The 9641-nt window shown below is 56.4% G+C and overlaps 1 non-coding gene and 1 pseudogene across 1 annotated transcript; both read right to left on the bottom strand.

Moving 5' to 3' along the window:
- Positions 1–292: 292 nt before the first annotated feature.
- On the bottom strand, positions 293–471 carry LOC142766136 (U2 spliceosomal RNA; annotated as a pseudogene).
- Positions 472–8972: 8501 nt separating this feature from the next.
- Positions 8973–9166, bottom strand: LOC142766468 (U2 spliceosomal RNA). Its single transcript, XR_012884535.1, has one exon. It is a non-coding gene; the product is annotated as a U2 spliceosomal RNA (small nuclear RNA).
- Between the last annotated feature and the right edge of the window lie 475 nt (positions 9167–9641).

Here is a 9641-nt window from a genome sequence, read left to right as displayed (position 1 = left end):
AGTAGGGATGTTTAAAAAAAATAAAAACTTGAGTATGTACGTGTGAACATAACCAAAAAAAGGGGGGGGGCCTCCAATTATGAAATTTCCACAGAAACATTTATTTTCCCACAGCAATCGTAAGTGTAAACACAGCTAGCGCACTCTCCGCACGCGAATACCGCGTCAGCCGGGGCGGCGTGACGCCACCGTCTCGGACACTCGCCGCACCCACGCCGTTTACCTAGATATCCTTGGTAAATTCGAACACTCTTTCTGTCATTGAATTTATTGTCGAACTCACCCCCGCAGGGGTGAGTGGGCCGATCCCGGAGGTAGTGCAATACCGGGTCAACCCGTGGCGGAGGTGAAGCAAGCTTCAAGCACTCCGCCGCATTGCAATAATAAGTTTAATATCTTGGATCCAAATAGGATCCGTATCAGATATTAAGCTGATAAGAACAGATACTACACAAGGAGAATTTTATTGATCTCTTGACAAATCAAGAAAACACTGATGCTGGCGTTCAACACAATACTCAGCCGACAATTGGGCTGGTTACAGGGGTGACGTAAGGGGAACATAAATGAACGGGGTTATGATCACAAAAGAAAGAAACGTACATCACTGAAGGACGTCATCAAAACAAGGGAGTGCTCAATTGCTTTTGGTAACAATTTGAAATTAAGAAACAAAGACGGATATGAGCAGCTATATACATACGTACAATACATAGGAACTTAGAATATACATTGCTATATATATACAAACAACTATATACAAATATGTACAAGACAAATTTGACCGCGCGGTCGCATTGGGTAAGCCCGCGGTTAAGAACATGCCGTTAGGCACTGCGTATCGCGTAACATTGTGACACGCCCGGAGCTACGTGTGATGCGCCTCTGCGGCGCCCCTACGCGCCGCGAAAGTTGTGCCTGTAGGCGCTAAACAACGGGTGCGAGAAGCGGCTTCATAATGCCGGGACGCAGAAAAAAAAGGGGGGGGGGAGGGGCGAGTTGCGGCGCAAAAACACTAAAGAGGCAGGGAGGGGCCCGTTAGTAAGCAATTATTGGGGCGACCAGTTTGCCGTCCCTCAGGAAAAAAAACCTTGTGTGCCAACGGCGGAGGAACGTTTCTTCGCCGCTGGCTTCAAGTTCCTCGGAGAGGTGCGCCCACAGCCGCCTCCTGATTTTACTCATGGCGGGATACGCCGCCCTCACAGGCGTCTTCTTCGCTTCGGCCAGTGATCGCCGTTGCCAGATCACGAAAAGGGTGATGGCGAAGACGAGTTTCGCGAAGCGGCCTTTATTGCGCCTGTGATAAGGAGGGGGGCGAATGCCGAAGGAGCGCGTGGTCATGCGCCACACGGGCCGCGCGGCCACGCAGTCGAGCAGAGCGTGGTTAAGGGTCTCTGGTTGCTGGCAGTTCGGGCAACGGGCGTCGGGGACGATGCCGAGGCGGTGTAGCCTCTGCCGTGTGGGGAGGACGTCCCATGCCCGTTTCCAGATGAAATCTTGCACTCCACGGGGGGCATAGCGGCCGAGTGCGTCAATTTCCCGTTTCGCTCGATTCGCGCGGCGCCTGTCTTCATCGTGGAGCTGGTTGGCGGTGAGGGTCTCGATCAGTCTGGCAGGCGGGTCTGAGTCTATCTCACAGCCTGGGGCTTCGCGGGTAAGCATACGCATTGTCGCCGCTGCCGCCCAGTAGAAGGGGGAGGGAGACTCAGCGAACGGACCGCGGTAACTGCCTGCGTCCAGCCAGCTGTTACGCACGCTTGCCCAATAGAGGAGCAGGTTCCTGCCGGCATACGCACTTGCCTTCGCCAGGGTTCGGGCAGTCTTAAGAGCCAGGATTTTGCCCGTGGTCTGTGCGTGGGGAAGCCCGAGACCACCATCGCTTGGAGAGAGCTGCAGAAGGTGACGCCTGACGGGTGGGGGCTTGCCTTCCCACATGAACGCGGTGATGCCCTTGTTAAGGGCGCTGGCGATCCTTGAGGGCATGACGGCGATACGGGAAACGTGGGAGGCGAGGGCGCACACGCTCGTCTTAACCGCAATGGCCTTATCTCGCAAGGTGAGCTCGTGGAGTTTGGCTCGCTCTATGAGGAGCTGTGCCCTGCTCAGTACTCTCGACCACGTGGATGCCGCCACTCCCTCGCAGGTGAATAAGAGCCCCAGCACCTTCACCGTCGATACTGCCTCAATCGGCTCGACGACCTCGGCAGGAAAAGGGCCGAAGAGCAAAGCCTTGCTCTTCGCTTCGTTCAGTGCTGCTCCAGATGCCGCGGCGTAGGCGCTAAACACCTGGTGGAATCGCGCGAGGCTGCGTGCGTCTCTCAGAAAGAGAGAGATATCGTCTGCGAAGGCAAGGACTTTAAGCTCCCCCTGGCCTGTTAGAGGCAGGCCCTTAATGAGGCCGTCACAGGCGACCGAGGTGATCAGTGGCTCGATTGAGCAGACGAATAGGGTTGGACCTAGGGGGCATCCTTGCCTAATCCCTCTAGTGTAAGCAAAGGGGGTCGTCGTGGTGCCGTTAACCACTACGCAGCACTGCAGATCCGTGTATATCAGCGCTATGACCGCGACAAAGTCCGGCGGGAGACCAAACTCGCGTAGCACTTCCAGCAGGTACGAGTGTCTCACCCTGTCAAAAGCCTTCGCCTGATCGAGGGACAGGAAGGCCCCCGCGATGCGTTTGCAGGAGGCTTACTCAAATACATCTCTTGTCAGGGTGAGATTGGCGTACATTGAGCGCCCTGGGACGGCGCAGGACTGGTGCGAGGCGATCATGTCAGGCAGGAAGATCTTCAGCCTTGAGTTCAAGATGGACGCCACGATCTTGTAGTCCACGTTTAGCAGAGTGATCGGGCGCCATGATGACGGGTCGTTTGAGGGCGCGCCGTCTTTCAGGATCAGGACGATGCGCCCCGCACCGAAGGAGGCTGGCTTGGCACGCTTCCCAATTACCATGTTGACGACGTTGAGAAGAGGACGCCCAGGACGTCAAAAAAAGTCATGTAGGACCCCGTAGTCAGGCCGTCTGTGCCCGGTGCTGCGTTTGGGGGCATCGACGCGATTGCCTGGCGGACTTCGTTGAGCGAGGCCGGGGCGCACAGGGTCACACACTCGTCAGCCTCCAAACGTTGCAGGTTCCGGCATACGTCTCTAATAAGGGCCGGGTCTGGGTGCGATTCCGCCGGGTCAGGTTCGCTGAAAGCTAGCCTGAAGTGGTCGAAAAACGCGGCCTCTATTTCAGCTGGGTCTGACGTAGTTGTGCCATCAGGGCGGAGAGCTTCCGTGATGCGCACGGACCCATTCCCGTTGATCTCGCGTAGGTCAACCTCCGGTAGGTCTCCCGAGACGGCGCGTGCTGTACGGGCTTCCCGGGCGGACGTTCTGAGAATTCGGTCGTGCTGGACCTGAAGCGAGTGAAGGTAGTCACGGGTGCAAGCAGTAAGGGCGTCGGCGCTTTGAACGATGCGCATTCTTCGTAGAATTTCGTTCAAGCGGGCTGTGTTGCGTTTTTTCCTTGCGCTACCTTCCTGCTGCAGGAGGTCCCTCCACGTCGACTTCAGGTCGTCCCATGCCTCCGGGGACTCGCAGGGGGAAGCTAAGATTGACGCCTCCAGACGGGCCTTCAAGCTGGTGATGCTTTCGTTATCTTCTAGGATCGCCGGGTCGAGGCGCCAAGCGGTGTCCCGCCGTCGAGGTCCCGGCTGCGCCCTCACCGTTATAACCACCGGGGCGTGGTCCGACAATTTCTCCAGGCTGGCCGGTAAAGCAATTACCTCGCACGAGGCAAGCGAAGGGAGCAATGCGTCGGGAAGGTAAATACGGTCCAGCCGGCTACCCGTGACTCTCGAGGTCCTCGTCGGCACGAAGGCGTCCCCGTGAAGGTGAACCCAGGCGTCCGACAGCTTGAGGTGGCGGAGGATCTTTAATAACTCCCTAGCGTGGTAAGCTGAACCACCGCGCCCCGGGCCCCTGATGTCCCTCGTAGTGTCGATGACGCAGTTGAAGTCACCGAGGACTACGTGGGGAAGGGGTTCGAGCAGGTATTCGTGCAATTCCCGGAAGAAGCGGTTTGTATCATTGCGCGTCACGGGTGCATAGAGGTTGACAACGCGGAGCTTCCGTCCATCGATGAAAATGTCAAGAAGGAGGATGCGTCCGTCAGCTCCGAAGGTGCAATGCGCCTTTTCCCGACAACGGTCCGAAACGAAAACGACGCCGACGCCACACGCCTTTGCATTCGTTAAAGAAAATAACCCCTCCACCTGGCAAGTGCGGCGGAATCGGGTGACGTCAAGCGGGGTCCGAAAATTCGCTTCTTGAATAAACAGCAGGTCGATGCCCTGGGATTTCGCGTACGTAATCACCATGCTCTGCTTGACGCGGTCCTGAAAGCCGCGCACATTCCACGTGGCTATGCGGAGGGGGGGCATCGGTTATCGCGGCAGGGCGCGAATGCTACAGCAACTGAGTGGGCGAGGGAGCGAGCGCCAGAAGCTGCTCTGGAGAGGGGGGGGGCATTATCGACAAGAGCCAAGAGGAGGAGGAGAGGCGCGCCGAGAGGGGAGGTGGGGGAGGGCCAGACGGCTGGCGAGGGTGCGGCGCGGCGCAGCGCGTACTCAGAACTTGAAAGCGGTGGCTTAGGGGGCCGAAGCCGCGTTGCCCCTGCTGCTCGAGTCGAGTTTCTTTGTTTTTGCATGGGGCGGGGCGTCGCTGTCGCTGCTCCGTCCTTCAGCCCCCGGTCGGCGCTGCTTTAGCTCCTTGCTGGCCGTTCTCTCTCGCACAACCTCCTTCTTATCTTCGCCGTGCCGTCGGCGTGAACGTGAGCGCGCGCGTTGCTCGTGGCCCGTGGGCTGGCTTGCTGTCGCATCTCTCTCCCGGCGTGGCGCTGTCAGCGCGGAGGAAAGTGCGTTGGAGTAGCTGGTGTCACGCTCGTCGGGAAGGAGGTGGAAGCCCCGGCTCACAATGGGCGCTTCTCCCCGGGCAGGGACTTGGGTTCCGTCCTCCAAGTCTTGGGTGGTTACCGGGGCGAGCACGTTGGCGGGAGTTGAGCGAGAGGAGGAGGAGTCCTCTCCTGTCTCAGTAGAAAGTTCCGCCTCTGTCTGCTCGGGCGTCGTAGGTTGGCTCTGGTCCCGCGCCGTCGGGGGGGGGGGGGGCAGGCGAAAGCACCAAATCTGTGGCGGAGTCACTCGACTCTGTTCCCGAAGACGCGGTGGAGACGTCTTCTGTCCTCCCAGTTTGCTCTCCCTCATTGGTGGAGGAGGTCGCTGTGCTGCTACTCCCAGTGGGCGGGTCGGTCTCAGTGTCACGGTCGCTGGGGAGGGACTCCCTTGCCGCCGTGCTGGGCTTAGGCTTAGGTGACAACACTTGTAATCGCGACTTCATTTCTCCGGGCATGGGGGATGACGGGCCACTGCCCCGAGTCGGGTGTGACGCGAGGTCCGAGACCGCGGAGAGTCCCCGGGCGGCTGACGCGTATGAGCGCCTCCTAAAGCACTCCTTGGTCCCGTGGTGGCCGCCGCATCTCTGGCATTCGGCTTCGCACCCCTCTGTCTCGTGGCCAAAAGTGCCACAGCGCTTACAAAATGGGGTTTGGCACGCAGAGGCCATGTGTCCCGTCTCGCTACATCTCGCGCAAACACGCCGCATGCCCCTGTACTCAAACATTACGCGGTGCCCCGCGACAGTCGCAAAGTTTGGCACTGGCTTTACCATTTCGATGCGTACAACACGCACGCCATTGAGTTTGTTTTGCCGGTTTGCGACCGTCGCGAACGCCACTCTCTTCACCTTCCCATACTGGGCTAGCGTATTAACCAAGGGGTCATCGGGTAGATAGGCAGGGTAGCGGAACACATTGACAAACGTAATCAGGGGCCCCACTGCCTCCACTGCTACTTTTCATGACGAACAATGAAACCTTCCTCTACCATTAATTTGGTGGCTTGAGCAGCAGTGCGCGTGCACACAAGAAATCTCACCCCTCCCATATGCTGGAGGACATGCACACTATCTTCCCCCGCAGTACGCTCAACAGCATCAATTAGATCACCGATACAAAAATCGCCGTCAGGCACATTAAAGAAAAAACAATTCTCCCTCACCGGGAGGTTTGTTTGAGCAGCCATGATGGGCACTTGTGGGCGCGCAAGGACGCGTGACTCGTGGGAACGCAGGAGTACTGCGAACTAGTAGACGGGCTCAGCAGGCGCTGGGTCCAAGGTCCGGTAGTAAGGCGGTAGGCAACGGAACGGAGGGGGCCGGGCCAGCAGGCGGGATCCGGGTCCGTGCGTTGCCAGGCATAGGGCGGTGGTCGCCGAGCAGGAGGGCCCGGGACCGGAGGCCGGGGGCTGCAGGCTGGAACGGCAGCGCTCCGGGCGGCTAGATGACTCCTTGCAGGGGGGGTCCGGGGTTCGCCGTCGGCTTGACGTGACCCCGGGTCCGACTTGCGACTCGTGCGAAGAAACAGCTACCTCGACCTTTGATCTTAGCCAAAAGGCCGGGAAGCGATGCAATTCATTAGCACTTAATTAAAATCCATTCTTTCACACCTCGTACTTAGTCCTGGCCAAAAGCCAGGCAAACAGTAGCAAAGCAATTCCGACGTCCACCCATGCACAACCAGCATTGTGCACCGACAGTGGTGGCGCTGGCTTCACGGCATTGCTTTTATCCCTAGTCCGCTTGAAGTTTCTTGTTTCGCTTACAAACATGTTAAAACTGAAACCTTCTTTTTCCCAGAGGTCAAAGCCACGCGTGCTTGCTTGCATGCGTACTCTCGAATGTAACCATGACGTCACACCAAATGCTTGCCGGCGAACATTATCAGGCATGTCGCGAGGGATGCTACAGCACTTGTTTTAAAAAGTGATGCATAGTGTACATGTCCAACTCGAGCACCAAAGCCTGGAAGGAAAAAAGAAAAAAAAATGACTGTGCAAAATGTGACTACGTCACCCATCCAACATGGCTTCTACGCTGGCTGCCCAAGCAACGCCTCTGCAACGACGCCCACAATCATCGGCAAAAAGGTGTTGCCTTTGGCTGCTTCAGCGCGCTCAACGTATGCCTTGCAAGTTCCGACGTGGCGGAACACCGCACCGAGGTCGACGAAGGTCCTGCCGTAAAAGGCAGACCCGGGAATGCGTGCGAAACGTCTACCGCGTGCGTTGTGAAGCCGGTGAATGAAGGGTCATGTGGCAGAGGGTGACGGAACGTGAGTGTGCGACATGCCGCTGCTATGTCGTTCAAGCGTTCAACGGGCCGGCAGGCTCTGCCTGTCGTGGTCGAAAACGCTTGTCCAAGTTTTGCTGATTCCGAGGGGTAGGAGTGCTATAGTGGCGCGTACGAGGCGCTGGTGCGGCGCTCCGTCGATCGTGCCAGACGGACATGAGGCGGCAAGAAGGCGGTCGTCAAGTGGTCGCGGAAATCAGTGGAGAAGTACTCGCCTGCGCTTTTCGTCGAATTCCGCTGGGTAAGGTGCGAGAAGACTCGCGACAGACGGTCTTCGGGAGACGGGTGGTTGCACAAATGCGACCGTGCGTCAACGTGCAGCCATATTCGTGGATTATTTCGCCCCATTACGATAGCTTCGTCCCAGCGCTCGCTGGGGTTGCTTGTTTTTGTTGACCTTCACTTGTGGCTCACACCCACTGTGAGGGATTGGCCGGTTTGTTGTTCTGCTTCTTCGACTTCTACATACTCGGCTTAGTGAAGCTGTGAGGAGTGATGAGTGGGTACAGAGGCAAAGCACAGCAAAGCGCGCCCGGGGCGTGATCTCACGTGTCCTGGTTTCCACGGCGCTTCAGGTACGTGCGTGGTGCGTCCGTACGTCTAGTGCGCAATTTTCTTGGAACTTCCAGCAACTGGCAATTCCATTGAGGTGAGCGTGCGAGGATGTTTGTTGTAATTGACGAGAGCCAACGGTGGATGAGCTGGTATGAGATGGTGTTCAGAAATGTAGTGTGTGATCAACAAGGCGATGTCCGTCGTGGTGGTCTAGTGGCTGTAAGGTACTCGGCTGCTGACCCGCAGGTTGTGGGATCGAAACCCGGCCGCGGCGGCTGCATTTCCCTGTGGTCAGATTAGGGTGCACGTTAAAGAACCCCAGGTGGTCGAAATTTCCGGAGCCCTCCATTACGGCGTCTCTCATAATCATATGGTGGTTTTGGGACGTCATACCCCACATATCATCATATCGTCATCAAGGTGATGGCTGAGGGCGCCAGCGAGGTAGTTGACCGCGTGGCAACGAATTACAGCCACCGCTGGCAGAAGCTGGGACCCAGGTCAGTGGACATAGAAAAAGCACATCGGGGCTTTGCCGCTCCACCGTACAGCAGGTGTGTGCGGGGTGGGTCCTGTGGCGTTCTTTGCGATTTTAATTTGTGATGGGGAATAGTGTAGATGCATAGACGTGGCGAGAGCACGCGTCTTCAGGTTAAGACGTCGCGTGAAGATGTGAAATAAAAATGCCTTCGTTTGTCACTGCAACTGTAAACAGAAACACCAACAACCATTTCTAGAGGCTGTTTTATTTTTCGTTCCGAAACGGGTGAATTGGAAAAGCGGAATTAGCTTGGCACATACATACACACTTCTACACACATACATACACATCGTATACACACTTCTAGCTTTCCTCCGAAACAGTAATAATAAATTACTCAATAGTTTTATTAATATGAGTAGGGATGTTTAAAAAAAATAAAAACTTGAGTATGTACGTGTGAACATGACCAAAAAAAGGGGGGGGGCCTCCAATTATGAAATTTTCACAGAAACATTTATTTTCTCACAGCAACCGTAAGTGTAAACACAGCTAGCGCACTCCCCGCACGCGAATACCGCGTCAGCCGGGGCGGCGTGACGCCACCGTCTCGGACACTCGCCGCACCCACGCCGTTTACCTAGATATCCTTGGTAAATTCGAACACTCTTTCTGTCATTGAATTTATTGTCGAACTCACCCCCGCAGGGGTGAGTGGGCCGATCCCGGAGGTAGTGCAATACCGGGCCAACCCGTGGCGGAGGTGAAGCAAGCTTCAAGCACTCCGCCGCATTGCAAAAATAAGTTTAATATCTTGGATCTAATAGGATCCGTATCAGATATTAGGCTGATAAGAACAGATAAGCTTTTATTCATATTTCATGGGGCCATATGTGAATGAGTACTACTTTGAGACATGACTTGCGCCAAGGAGTTCTCAGGACGAGGTCAACGACATTGACGTTGCACAATGCAGGCGAAAAGGGGCCGCGCGTCGCGTAACAATGAAAGACATGGCGTGGCAAGACAAGGACCGCTTAGGGGCAAACACGCACACCCATATCAGCTTTGCATGCACAGTCACATGCGGACGCGAGGCAGTCAGTGGCTTTCACGTAAGTGTTCTTGGTAGATCTTGCGAGATGCAGCGATCACCTCACTCACGCAAAGCTTCTTGAACAGGCGCAAATAGGGGCGCGAACAAATGCGACGTAGTACGCGATCGTTCGCCGAGTCCCATGCGCCGAGGGCACCCACGATGACGGCGTGGACGGTGACCCGCTGATACCGGCGCCGGAGAAACGCTGCCACCGGCTCGTAGTGGGCCAGCTTGGCGTTACGGGCGTTCTCAAAGGCATCCGGCGTATTCTCGAACGGG

This window comes from Rhipicephalus microplus, chromosome 6 (genome assembly GCF_043290135.1).
Source record: "Rhipicephalus microplus isolate Deutch F79 chromosome 6, USDA_Rmic, whole genome shotgun sequence".
Classification (NCBI taxonomy): domain Eukaryota; kingdom Metazoa; phylum Arthropoda; class Arachnida; order Ixodida; family Ixodidae; genus Rhipicephalus; species Rhipicephalus microplus.
This window is presented reverse-complemented; position numbering and strand designations above follow the sequence as displayed.